General features: G+C 34.6%; 1 pseudogene; it reads left to right on the top strand.

The window, feature by feature from the left end:
- LOC120588565 (uncharacterized) lies at positions 1 to 108 on the top strand (annotated as a pseudogene).
- Positions 109 to 14,065: the final 13,957 nt, after the last annotated feature.

Raw genomic sequence — 14,065 nt, 5'->3', positions numbered from 1 at the left:
GTCTATGGCATGCTACCCTGAATGCACCTGATCTCGGAAGCTAAGCAGGGTCCGGCCTGGTTAGTACTTGGATGGGAGACCACCTGAGAATATCAGGTGCTGTAGGCTTTAAAAAAAAAAAAAAAGAGGATTTTATTAATTTGACCTCAAAGGCAAGGGAAGTAAAAGCTAAAATAAATGAATGGGACTGCATCAAACTAAAAGCTTCAGCTCAGTAAAAGAAATCATCAACAAGGTAAAGAGACAACCATCGGAATGGGAAAATATATTTGCAAGCAATATCTCTGATAAGGGCCTAATACTCAAAATATACAAAGAACTCATATGACTCAATGACAACAAAAAAACAAATGATCCAATCAAAAATTGGGCAGAGGATTTGAACAGACACTTCTCCCTAGAGGACATACAAATGGCCAACAAATATTTAAAAAGATGCTCAACATCGCTAGCTATTAGGGAAATGCAAATCAAAACCACAATGAGATACCATCTCACACCTGTTAGAATAGCTATAATCAACAGGACAAGTAATAACAAATGTTGGAGAGGATGTGGAGAAAAAGGAACCCTCATACACTGCTGGTGGGACTGCAAATTGGTACAGCCGCTATGGAAAACAGTATGGAGGTTCTTCAAAAAACTAAGAATTGATCTATCATATGATCCAGCAATCCCTCTACTGGGCATTTACTCCAAAGACTTGAAAATTTGTATCTGTAAAGATATTTGCACATCGATGTTCATAGCAGCATTATTCACAGTGGCCAGGACATGGAAGCAACTGGAGTGTCCTGCGGTACATGATTGGCTAAGGAAGCTGTGGTACATATATACAATCGAATATTACTCAGCCATAAGAAGAGATGAAATACTGCCATTGGCGACAACATGGATGGACCTCGAGATAATCATGCTAAGTGAAATAAACCAGACAGAAAAATTTGAAAATCACATGATATCACTTATAAGGAATATAATCCTAAAAGCAGCAAATGAACAGGACAAACAAAGACTCATGGATATGGACAATGGACTAGTGGTTACCAGAGGATGGGGGAAAGGAGGAGGGGAGAGGTTGAAGGGGTAAAAGGAGTCAAATATAAGGGTATAGGAGGAGGGTGAAGTTGGTAAAAGGTATCAAATATATGGTAGCTGAAGGAAACTAGACTTTGGATGGTAAACATACAATAGAAGATACAGATGTTCAATTATAATGTACACCTGAAAATTATATAATTATATTAACCAATGTTGCCCCAATAAACTTAATTTAAAAAATTAAAATAAATAAATAAATATAAAAAATACAGAAAAAGGCAAAGGGATTAAGAAGTACAAATTGGCAGTTACAAAGTAGTCATGGGGATGGGAAGTACAGCATGGGGATATCGTCAATAATATTGTAGTAACTATGAGTAGTGTCAGATGGGTATTAAACTAATCAGGGGACCCCTTTGTAAATTATATAAATGTCTAATTACTATGCTGTACACCTAAAACTAATATAAAATAATGTTGAATGTCAATTTAATTGAAAAATAAAAATTAAAGAAAAAAATTATTGGTTATTAGCATATCTGTTTGACAGATCACTCCATATGGGGGAGCAAGACAGTAGGAATGAAATTCAAGCTTTGTTGTTACACTTTTGCCCCTGTCACTAATGAGATGTATGACCTTCGAAAAATCATTTTACCTATCCAGGATTTCAGTTATTTCATCTGTAAACTACAGGGGTTAGACAAATAATTGTTTCCAAAAATGAGTACCATGCAGGGTTCTGTAGACAAATATTTGATAAAGTAGCTCTCTTTAATAGTATATAATACATAGTAGCATATTAATGATTCAGAAAAAGTCATTCGGCAAAGAGACATGTAGAACATTGCTTAACCATAAATATCTCCTCAAGGAAAGGCTACAAATATCCTTAAAAAATATATTTTGATAAGGAAAAGTGGAGAAAGGAATTTTTTAGCTCTAAAAATTTACAATTTAGTAGTTATACAACTGGATGATCATGCTCCTGAATGTTGAAATTTAAAAGTCACAACAAAAATAAACTGATGAAAAGATCATAATAATTATGTGTGTAAAATTCAAATAATTCATATCAAGATTAATTCTAATCATATATTTCCATTTTTTTAATTAAATTTATTGGGGTAACATTGGTTAATAACATTATTTGTTTCAGGTGTATAATTTTATAATACATCATCTGTATATTACATTGTGTGCTCACCACCCAAATTCTATTCTCAGTTTTGGTAATTAAAAATTGGAGGTTTTCAACATAGTTCATGATAGAATAGCTCTGTAGATGATGTAAGCCAAGGCACAAACACACATCTACTTAAAACCAGTAAGTTTTTAACAATCAAATTCATTTTGTGTTCTACTTTTCAAAGCAACAAAGTGAAGAAAGTTTACATGTAGTCTCAAAGTCAAATATTAAATTTTATATAACAAAACTTTTTTCTTAAAGAAAATCTCAAGCTTTGTTGTTATGCTTTTGCATGCCACTAATGAGATATATGAGAAATCTCACTAGATATTCAAAATCTCAAACCCTTTTTAAAATGCTTTTCTATAATTTGCCCTTTGTGAGTAAATTGTTGGTACATGAATCAAAAATCCCTGTTAGACATTTATACTTCTGGGTCTTAATTATAGAGCACAGAATCCATTGAGGAGATCTCTGAATGCTAAAAGCTAATCAGATAATCTTAGAAAGTCCCTCTGACTGCCATTTAACACTTAATCATGCATTAACTATAAATTAAGCATTCAGTCTCTGGCAGCCTTAGAGTAGTTTGGAGGCTTGCTCTTTCCAATTTTGATCTGCCACTAAGCAGTCCAACCCACTTACAGAAAATAAAAGCTTAAATGGTTGATACCTAAATGTAGGATAATATAAATTTACATCGGTCTTTCAGATACCTACTGACTATCAGTTCCTCTATATTTTTATTTAGCAACCTTCAATGATCATAACCTTTCTTTCTAATCCATCAAAAATCAAAACTATCCAACTCATGTTCCCTTCTTGTTGTGTGCTTGACTGGGCTAGAACACTCAGCCATGCTTAAATGATAATGGGCAAAGGGGTTTCATAATGAGAATTCTAAGAGTTAAATTCTTAATCCACATGGATCATGGCAGGTTAGTTACCCCTCTATGAGCATCGCTCAGGAAATAATTATTTTCCCCCAAACGCTGATACGATCTCATATTTAAGGACATTCAGGTAACCTGATTTTTCTAATAGCTACAAGTTTCAATAAATCCATTCACTTGTTGATGAATGGACTTTATCTCTTCAATCGTATAGGCAATTTGTACTTTTTGTTTTGTTACTAATAGTGATTGCGGTAACAGGATAAGAAACCTAGATGAATATCAGGATCTCTAAAATCAACAAAGTTATTTGTTTAGAGACACAAAGTTCAGTCCGTATGTACTTATGCTAACCTATTAACACATGCCGCCTTTCTTATCCACACACTATTCTCATAATCATCTATCCTACATCAATGTTATTATTACATTTTTAATTTAACCATCCTTTCTACACTCTCACCTGGATTTGGGAACTTACTGCCTCCTGCCTGAATTACAGCCACAGGTGTTCCAATGCACTTCATAAGGCTAAGCTCTTCCACCTCTGAACCATTTACAATATGGCCAAGGTATTCTTTAAAGTTTTCATCATATCTTTACCATAATAGAAAGGTTAAAAGTTTGTTGACTAACACACATTATAAACAGCTTATACATAGGAAATATATCCAGATATAATTAGTTACCATAGATACCAGCTTCAGTCATTCCTACCTTTTCCCATCCCTGTAGCTGCTATTCTAAACTGTTACTCTCAACTCTCTGCCTGTTTTTGACTCTTAGACCAAAACAGGTCATTTCTCACTTCTCGTCCTACCGCAGCAGGAAACTTGAAGTCAACAGGTATGAATTAGGTCAAAATATTGCCTTTACAAACTTACCTACATTGGCAACAATTAATTTCTTCTGTTCTATCAGTGAAGAAAATATGTTCCTCTACCAGTTTATTGGTTACCTTTCTCTTTGGGCTATGTGTCACATCCTCTATGTGCTTTCAAGTAATGTGCTCCATCAGTTATCCCCTCTCTCTTTTCTGTTTTTCTCCCTCTCTTTCCAATATTCCTTCTCCTCATCTTATAGAACCACTCAATTCTCTCCCATCCTTAGAAAGTCTTTCCTCGTCCCAGTCTCCTGACTCTCCTTCCTTTCTCAGTTATGATTTTTAAAACAGTTGTCTACACAAAACTCCACTTGCTTATGTGACATTTCTCAACTACTGGGATCTGCTTTCTGCTCCTACTATTTCACTGAAATTCTTCTAAACACTATCCTGGAAAAGGTCAGCAATCGAGATAGATTTGTAAAATTCCTGCCCTCAATGATCCCCACCTGCTGTTATTCATGCCCTTGTGTAATCCACTTCCCTTGAGTGTGACAATCTTCTATCCAATAGAATACTACAAAGGTAATAGGACATCACTTCCATAATTAGGTTTTAAAAGACTGTGACTTCTGCCTTGCTAGCAAAGTCTGTCTAGTGGTTTGTTTTTGGTTTTTGTTGTTGTTGTTATTTATTTATTTATTTTTGGCTTCCATAATTTGATGAAGCAAGCAAAAATGTTGGAAAGGCTCATGTAACAAGAAACTAAGAGGGGCCTCTAGCTAACAGTCAAAGAAAGACGGGAGTCCTCATTCTGACAGCCCATGAGAAACTAAATCCTGACAACAACCACGAAAGATTGAAAGTGAATTCTTCTCCAGTTTAGCTTTCATATAAAACTCAGTCCTGCCTGATCTCCTGACTGCAACCTTGTAAGATCCTAAGAGGACGCATATAAGCCATGCTCATATTTCTGATCTGTATAAACTGTGAAAAAAAATAATTGTTATTTTGAGTTTATTTTTTACTGTCAGTTCTTTATAATTCTCTTTCTGCTTTTCTAAACATCCTGAACTTCTTCCACCACATTCTCTTCTGTATACACACTAAATTGAGAAAAGACTTAACAGTTTGTCTTCTACTCTCTTCTCTTCTTACTCTGTGTCTTCTTTACTGAGGATCTCAGGCTTCTACAATTCGAACTAACATTTTCATTCTGAATACAAAACTGATTCGTCTAATTGCTTACTATACATCTCTACTAGAAATCTCTACTTCAAACTCAACAGGTACAAAATAAAATGTATTATTATGCCCTGACAATTTCTCTTCTTTAAGAACCATAACAGATCAATCATTAAATGTGTGGCAATTCTGTCCCTTGGATCCAAACACAGTCCACCATTCCTATTGTCTCTGTCTTAGTTACAGCCCACATTACCTCTTACTTGAATTATTTCACTATTTCCTGACAAAATTCCTGCTTCCATAATTATCCTCCTGATGTCATTCTACAGGAGAGTGGATTATCTAAAAGACAAACCTCATCATGTTACAGCACTGCCTGAAATTCTTCAATAACTCCTGGAACCTATAGGAAAAAAATAATAATAGCTCTCCTAAAAGAAAGACCACTCTTGACTACTCTTCACTTTCGTGCCTTTGAATCACCCTCCTTCCTTTACTTCTTTCCCCATGCCCTTGACACCATCAAACTATAGTTGCCTAAACGAACACAATTTGTTATTTCAGGACCAACTATTCTCTCTGCTATAAATTCTATTCCCTCCATAACCAATTTTTATTAAAAAACCTCTTGACAACCCAGATCTGTTATCACTTCTATTCAGTTTAGTTCAGGTAAGTAGATACATGTGGATCAATTTTTAGGCTGGACATGAGACTGGGTCTTGGAGGAACTAATAATCTAATGGAGTATTAGAAAATTAAAACTTCCACGGCAGTACCATGCCAAGAATTATGTGAGAAAGGCCATTAACCCAGATAGGGAATTCAAGGAAGATCTTCTGGAAGGAGTTTGTCATCAGTCAAAAGTAAGTCATGAATGAGTGGGATGATTTATATACTAGAAGAAGTTTAGTATTTAAATCATTTATCCCTACGTGTCTCTCTCTCTCATCTTCTAAGAATTAGTTGAATACTCCTTATGTACTATATCCTCCTTTAACGTACTTTCATTGTTGTGTTTTGTACTATTAAGTGGATACCTTTTGTTTTAATTACTATATTCTTTATTTGATTCTGAACTTTCAAATGTTAGGACTAAATCTGAATTATCCCTGTAGCTCCAGCAATCAGCATGATTTTGGTAATTTTATAGGTGCCCAATAATTGCTTCTTCTTTTATGTAAAGTCAGGTTTATGAAGGTATAATTTATATACAGTAAAATAAAATTTACATACAATAAAATGCACATAATTTAATTGTACAATTCAATGAGTTTAGTTGCTCCTTGATTACATTAATTTTGCAATCATTTGTCATCTATTATTTCATAGATAATAGTCTATGCATAAAAGAGTAAGGCTCAACCACACACATGGATGTTTGTACATTGCAGGGGCTCAATATTTTTAATAAATAAACAAGCCAACAAAAATATTTTCATACTATTACTTCACTTTTCACAAAGTAAAAGAAATAATAAAACTACTTCTATAACTGAAGTAAAAATTGCAAGCGTTGTTACAGCATACAAGGAAAATTATCTTGAATAGTCAAAAATAATTTTCCTATGTCCCAGAATCTAGATTGGTCAAAATATTTTAAAATTATAATTGAATTCCTTGGCATTTATAAATTTATGTAGTAATTTGTTTGTAAGCTGCTTCAGAATCAAAATATCACTTACCTTCTGCTAACCACAATTTTAGAAATTATTCACAAGTAGAAAATTACCTGTGCCAAAAATCACCTACAAAAATTTTGGCTGGGTTTTTGCCAATCAGTATGCCAATTAATTATCCTAAAAGGGCTGGTTGGCCTTGGATCAAGTAAAGCCTTATTAATATGCAAAGCCACTCTTATCAGAGAGAAGATGGGGGGGAGCGGAGAATAAGACACTTAGATCAAGGAAAGCTGTGGTAGAAGAAAAGCTATTTCTTTAATGTTCTTTAGAATCTTACAAATTTCTAAAGAGTCTAGTCCCACCTGAGTAATCAGAACTGGCACACAGACTGATCTTGCAGATGGATCAGGCTAACATCATCTGAAAGGAAAGCAGAGACCGTAGCTGCTACACAGGTGTTTGGTACTGGGTTTGCCCTCAAACAGAAGGTAAACTTGGGTGATGGTAGTGGAAGGAAAGAAATAAGCTAGTGACATAAATCATAATTTTTTAAAGTGATATATGTGTCAATTTTCCATTCAAGATAAACGAACATTGGGAACCATTATACTATGGGGTTGACCACCCTTTGAGTCGTAATTCATTTTTGTTATAATGGAAGTTTTGGATAAAAATGGTATAGCACTTTGCTTTTATCTAGTGTATACCTGGGGGAAAAAGACTAAAGTGGTTCATTTTGTCTATTCCCCTTCCTATATCATCATGTCCTTTTATTCTTAGAGAGCAGTATTGTTCACTTGCACTGTTTATGATTTACCAGAGCCATTTTATCATTTTTACCAGTGCCTTTACATCCAAATGCTCCCTTGGTATTTTGAAAGGCATTTCATTTTAATAAAGTCACTGGAAACCAGAAATAATTCAACAACTCTGGCCTCTAAATCCAAGTTACTCTAGAATGAAACCTAGAGAAGATATATGAATGGGTATAATTATAAGGAAAACTTTTATATTCTACCCATTATAATTATATAGAAATTAACATAAAGATGATTTATTTATGCATGCTGCAACTTATTTTTAATAAGAAACAAGAATAAGTAATTTTCTATTATCAGTAACCTATTCCAAAAAGGAACTTAAGAAATGTTACAGACTCCTCCACTAGACTGAAAATTTCTTAAAAGAAGAGAAAATGTGTCCCCAGTAATTTCATAGTTTTTATCATATAATAGATGCTAAATAAATATGAAAGAATGAAAGCTAGAAGTGCTTATTTAGACAAAAGGCAGTTTGTGCTTCACTGTACAATAAGAAAGTGAAATTAATAATGCTCTATGAATGAAAGACAAATTAAAGTGCAATGTATTTTTCTGACAATTATATTTTATCATCAGAAGATGTCCTTTACTTTATATACATGTAACTAAATGCTCTATACAGGTGATTTTCTCATCACACACACACACACAATCTGATCTAAAAGTATATTTAAGTCACCTATTTCTCACAACATAGAGAATAGTTTGCAGTTTCAGAAAAATATATTTCATTTTTTCTTTCTTTTTATTATTTTCTTTTATTTCTTTATTTTTCACTTACAGTTGACATTTAATATTATATTAGTTTCAGGTTTACAAACATAGTGGTTGAACATTTATATAATTTATAAAGTGATCTCCCCCAATTAGTCTAGTACCTACCTGACACCATACATTGTTATTTCAATATTATTGACTATATTCCCTGCGCTGTACTTTATATCCCCGTGACTATTTTGTAACTGCCAATTTGTACTTCTTAATCCCCCACCTTTTTCATCAAGCCCCCTAACCCCCATCCCATCTGGCAATCACCAGTTATTTCTCTGTATCTATGAGTTTCTTTCTGTTTTATTTTGTTTTTTAGATTCCATATATAAGTAAAATCATATGGTATTTGTCTTTCTCTGTCTTACTTATTTCACTTAGGATAATACTCTCTAGGTGCATTCATGTTCTTGCAAATAGTAAGATTTTATTATTTTTATGGCTGAATAATATTTCATTATATATATGTACCATCTCTTCTTTAACCAATCATATATTGATGGACACTTAGGTTGCCTATTGTAAATAATTTTGTCTATTGTAAATAATGCTGCATCTATCTTTTCAAATTAATGTTTTGCATTTGTTCGGATAAATACCAAGAAATAAGATTGCTGGGTCATATGGTAGTTCTATTTTTAATTTTTTGAGGAACTTCCATACTGTTTTCCATAGTGGCTGCACCAATTTGCAATCCCACCAGCAGTGCACGAGGGTTTTCTTTTCTCCACATCCTCGCCAACACTTGTTGTTTTTTGATTTATTGATGATAGCCATTCTGACAGGTGTGAAGTGATATCTCATTGTGGTTTTAATTTGCATTTTTCTGATAATTAGTGACACTGAGCATCTTTTCATATGTCTATTGGCCAGAAAAATACATTTCTTAGCTTCTACAATTTACATCAGGTTTTCAAAGATTTGGAGGGCCAGATTTCATCAAGGTGCCAGCTCAGATTTCCATAGGTTTCCTTATATTCCTTTTTTTTTCTGCTTGAAAGAAACTTCTTTCGAACATATAATCTAGGAATAGGAACTGCACTCTGAGATAGTAACTGAAGTCTATATCCATTCTGCATCTTGCTCCACAGATATCTGACTTTTTCTATTTGTATTAATTTATAGAATACACAAAATTATGTAAGACAGACACAAAGTTATACACTCTAAAGGAAACATGTAAAATTTTAGATGAGAATTCATGGAAACATATGCATATACACAACAACATATAAATTAGTCAGCATCATATAAAGGCAGAATTATCAGGCAACTAGAGAGGAAAGAACACTCAGGATTCTTTCGCAAAACATAAGAGAACAAGAGCCAAACTCAAATTACTTGTCAAAACAAGGTGGGCAAGTCAGAGTCCAACGATATGCAAGGGTGCAGATTAGAGAAATTAGAAGCTCATAAATTAAGGTGTACACAACACCTTACAACAACCAAATGCTCTAAATAACATCTGGCAGAACAATGAGGAAAATCACTCATTCAAGTATATCAGAACAGGACTAATCAAGCATTAAGATTAAGGCACTGGTAAGACATACAATGAAAGCTCAGTCCAAGAGATTTTATTTACTTCTGTAAAGAAAATAACTAACTTGAATCAACCATGTAAGTGGAAGACTATAGCTAGAGTGAGAATGAGCCAGGGACAACAGAGTGAGCTCCAGGCAGAAGTAGGAACTGACAGGTTGGAGCACAAAACACTGACTCTGTTAACTAGGGAAGAAAAGGTAGCATAGGCTCAGAAAAACATTCTGCCCAAGGTGACACAACATGCTCACTAAAGCTGAGAAGAAAACTTTCAGTATTCTATCCCATAGATCACCCCATCTTACCTGAATAATGCTCTCCCAATAAAAACCCCTTTTTTTGTTTAATTTTAGAAAAAATGGAAAGTAAGATTTGAAAGAGAATTTTGTCATGACTAAGGACAACGGCGCTCTGTCATAAGTAGAAAGGTACATTTAGGTAAAATGGGACTGAGAATTTATTTGATAGTGGTGTTAAGCACTAGTTCTTGAAATTGTTACTGTCTTCTGATGTAGTCTGAGAAAGATATATTGAAGCTATAAGCTCTGACACTTGGGTGATTAGCAGCCATTACAGGCTGTTTTGGAGCATTCACAGGGATCTTATCTCACACGAAACAATCTGCAAAGAAAATCACTAATAAAGATGATCTATTGCTGAAGACCTTGTCACCTGACAAAAAATAGCCTCATGCTGACATTTCCATTCAATGATTTATTAAAAAGTTTCAAGATCCTTTAAATCCTATTTATTTTATTTGTGTTTCAAAACACCAAATACCATTGGAAGAAAGACTGCATTTTAAAAATCTGACTTTGAAATTGCATAATTCTATTTGGAATTTCCACTCTGCACCAAAATAAAGTTAGTAAAATTTAGTAACAAACGAGCAAATCTCACTTATATATCCTTCTGTACAGCCTGACTGTACAAGCAATAGTGCTATTGGGAATAACATTAAACCAGTCCAGTAAAATATATGGAGGGGATTATAGTGTAACAAAAAAAATAATCATTTAATTTCAAAATACTTTATTTAAAATGGAAATGAATATATATATTTTTTTTATTTCTACAACTGCACTATTAGAAACATAGTTGCCTCTAAAATGAGGCCATTTCCCCCATCTTCCTTTCATCTTTACCTTCTTCTCAATAAAGCCCATCAGTTCCTGAAATGACTTCAGTGACTATGCTAAAGAAGTTGAAGCACTCTCCTCCGGCATCAAACTATGTGATTCAAAACCCTTCTCCAACAATTAGCAACTCAGGAGCTTTGGGAAAGTCACTTAATAGTTCCAAATTTATATTTGTAGTGAGAACTAAATAATATCAGCATTTTTTACATATAATAAATGTTGATCATTATAATTAGGTACTGTGGGTTGAAAATAAACAGGGTTAGTTTGTGTTTGTCTTCTAGGAGGTTACTGGCTAAAAGTTTATGCAAAACAGCATAGAAATAAGTGCAAATGAAATAGATAACTGCAAAGAAGACACCAGAGCGAAGAATGTTGTTTTCAATACGTGTGGTTAATTTAATCTTGGAGATCTTATTGAAGCTTGTGGGCATTCTTCCACAGTACATTGCTTCAAACCCATGACACCTGGCTTTTATTCTTAGGTTTGTCGACACTAAAGCTTGACAGGTTATAGGAGATATTGAGATTTCACTCTGAGCACATACAAAAGATAGAAATGTAATGTCCAGTGAAGCAAACTGACTGATGGGAGATGGAAGCAGGTGGACAAATTTTCTTTCCTTCCTCCCACTGAATATGTGGATGCAGGACCTTGATAAATATCTCAGAAGAGTTTCTCTAAGACTGAGCAGTCAGTTAATCATGAAGTTATACACATCTTGGTACTACACATATATTTGTTCTTTCTCCTTCCTATATCATTTCCATTTGCTCTCACACCTTTACCTGGGATTGTGCTGACTAATGAAGTGTTACTATAAAACTTTTGACTCAGGTTCTAGTTTTAAGAAACCCAGGTTAAGACAGTGGAGAGCAAGACTGTCCCTAGAAAACAGATAGTCAAATATTTTGGATTTGACTCTCCCACTAGACTGAAGGATTAATATACCTCGTCACTAACAGTAGGTGAGGTGGTAATAACATTTGTCATTAAGTTGTGGGTAATTGGAATGAGAAGTTGAGTTTATGGGATATGCAGAGGATGCCATACTTGTACTTGACGGGTGTGGCAAATATTGTCACTGTCCCATCTTCAGGTTTTCAGTGTGCTCTGTTGTCTTCCAAGTGACAATATTTGCATTTATGAGTCTAGATGCAATTTTTCCGAGAATGATGGGAAGCCTCGATGCTTTTGTGTGCGGCAGATCAGACATGTCAAGGAATGAACACTCCCACCAGCAGCTTTCAAACAAAGACTCTTGGAAGCTATTATATAATTACCTCAGTTTCCTGGTCTTTGGATGGACTAATCTGGAGGCATGGATTCTGCAGTTTCCCAGAAGCTACCTATGAGATTAAGCTCCAAATGCCTACTGTGGTAGTTGACTTAATAATACACCCTTTATTTTATATATTTCCTTTGCTACTGGTATAACACGTGCTCCTAAACAGGATTCTTTCACTCAATCCTGGTCTCAGGGTTTGCTTCTGGGAGAATCCAAGATAAGATAATCAGTTTGGGGGAAATAATGATCATAAGGAACGTGATGTAGGCTGACTGCTTCTGATGGCATTGAATGCTTTGTGGGAAAAAAATATATACATAAACCAGCTATCAGTTAAGACACATTGAGAAAGCCTGAGGCCATCTACGATTGCTTGTCTTTTTCAGGCTGGAGTTGATTGGGATGATGTCATGGAATTAGGCTCCCTAATATCTAAACTCTTAATCATCATAACAGTATTAAAGACACAGTGAGCTTCTTTGACATTCAATGTTAGTGTAAACCACACATAGGGAAACTGATCCAACCCATTTACTAGATAACTTGAAAAGCTGTCAGTTTCAAATGTGAGAGAGGGTTTAGTCTATGTAGGTTTTGTTGCAAGCTGCACTATTGTCAGACCATGTGATTTAGCATATTAATCATGCTGGAGCAATCTGCGAATAGGAAGCTTAAATCTCTGGCAAACCCCTATAGGAAAGCTACAGTATAGACATAGAGGGTTCTAGAGGAAGACCATGACTTCATTTCCATGCAGAAAATTCATTCTATAAGTAATTCTGGCTTGCTAATGGATCTAAATAGAACCTGAGAACCTGAAAATGGGATATCAAAGTAGAGTTGCCCATCATGAGCTGAGTATTATCAGTTTTACCAAGTCATAGCAGGAATTCATTGTATAATGAAACTGATACATTCATGATTAAACCTAGGCAATTCAGATAGCATAAGTAACTTACATAACTAAGTTCCCCACTCTGCCTCTGTTGTGGCAAATCTCTTCCTAAACTTATACCTTTGCTATCATTCAATGTTTCTGTGATGGAGGAAAGCCTGGTTCACCATTAACAGCATATATTTTCACTAGCTGAAAACCTCATTATACCTCATTAAAACCTCACACGGAGGTGGCCCAAAGTCCAAAGAAGAAGGAAATTCTGCCATTATCTCCTTTGTCAGAGCTGTGGGCAGTACATTTAATTATTTACTTCATATGAAGATAGAATTGGCTAGAACACTATTCAGTTACTACTGAAAGCCCAACCTTTCATCACAGAGACTATTGCTAAATCTTATATGGACCATTCCTTGGAGAAACAAGCCAACCAACTGTCAAGTCAATTATATAAGACCTCTACCACCCAGAAAGGTGTAATAATTTGTCTTCATTGAAATCAGTACTCATATATGTTTGCCTTTCCTGTTCATATTGCTTCACCCATAACTGCCATCCAAAGGCATATAGAATACTTGATAAAGAATATCATATCTCACACAATAATCCCTTGGACCAAGGGACTCGTTTTAAACTAAGGGATATAAGATAATGGTATTCACTGCCCCACCATTGTCTATCATCTAGAATATGCCAATCTGACATACTAGTGGAACAGCCTACTAAAGGCTCGGCTAAGATACTAGTTCAGGGACAACATGCTGCCATTTAAGATTTTGCCCTAGGATTTGGTAATGACCAGTGTGTTTTGCTAATGACCAATATATATGAAATACTAAAAAGTATTGAGTCCAG

This window comes from Pteropus medius, unplaced genomic scaffold, assembly GCF_902729225.1.
Source record: "Pteropus medius unplaced genomic scaffold, Ma_sr-lr_union100, whole genome shotgun sequence".
In the NCBI taxonomy this organism is placed as follows: domain Eukaryota; kingdom Metazoa; phylum Chordata; class Mammalia; order Chiroptera; family Pteropodidae; genus Pteropus; species Pteropus medius.
Note: the sequence above shows the minus strand (reverse complement) of the source record. Positions and strands in the feature narration are given on the sequence as shown.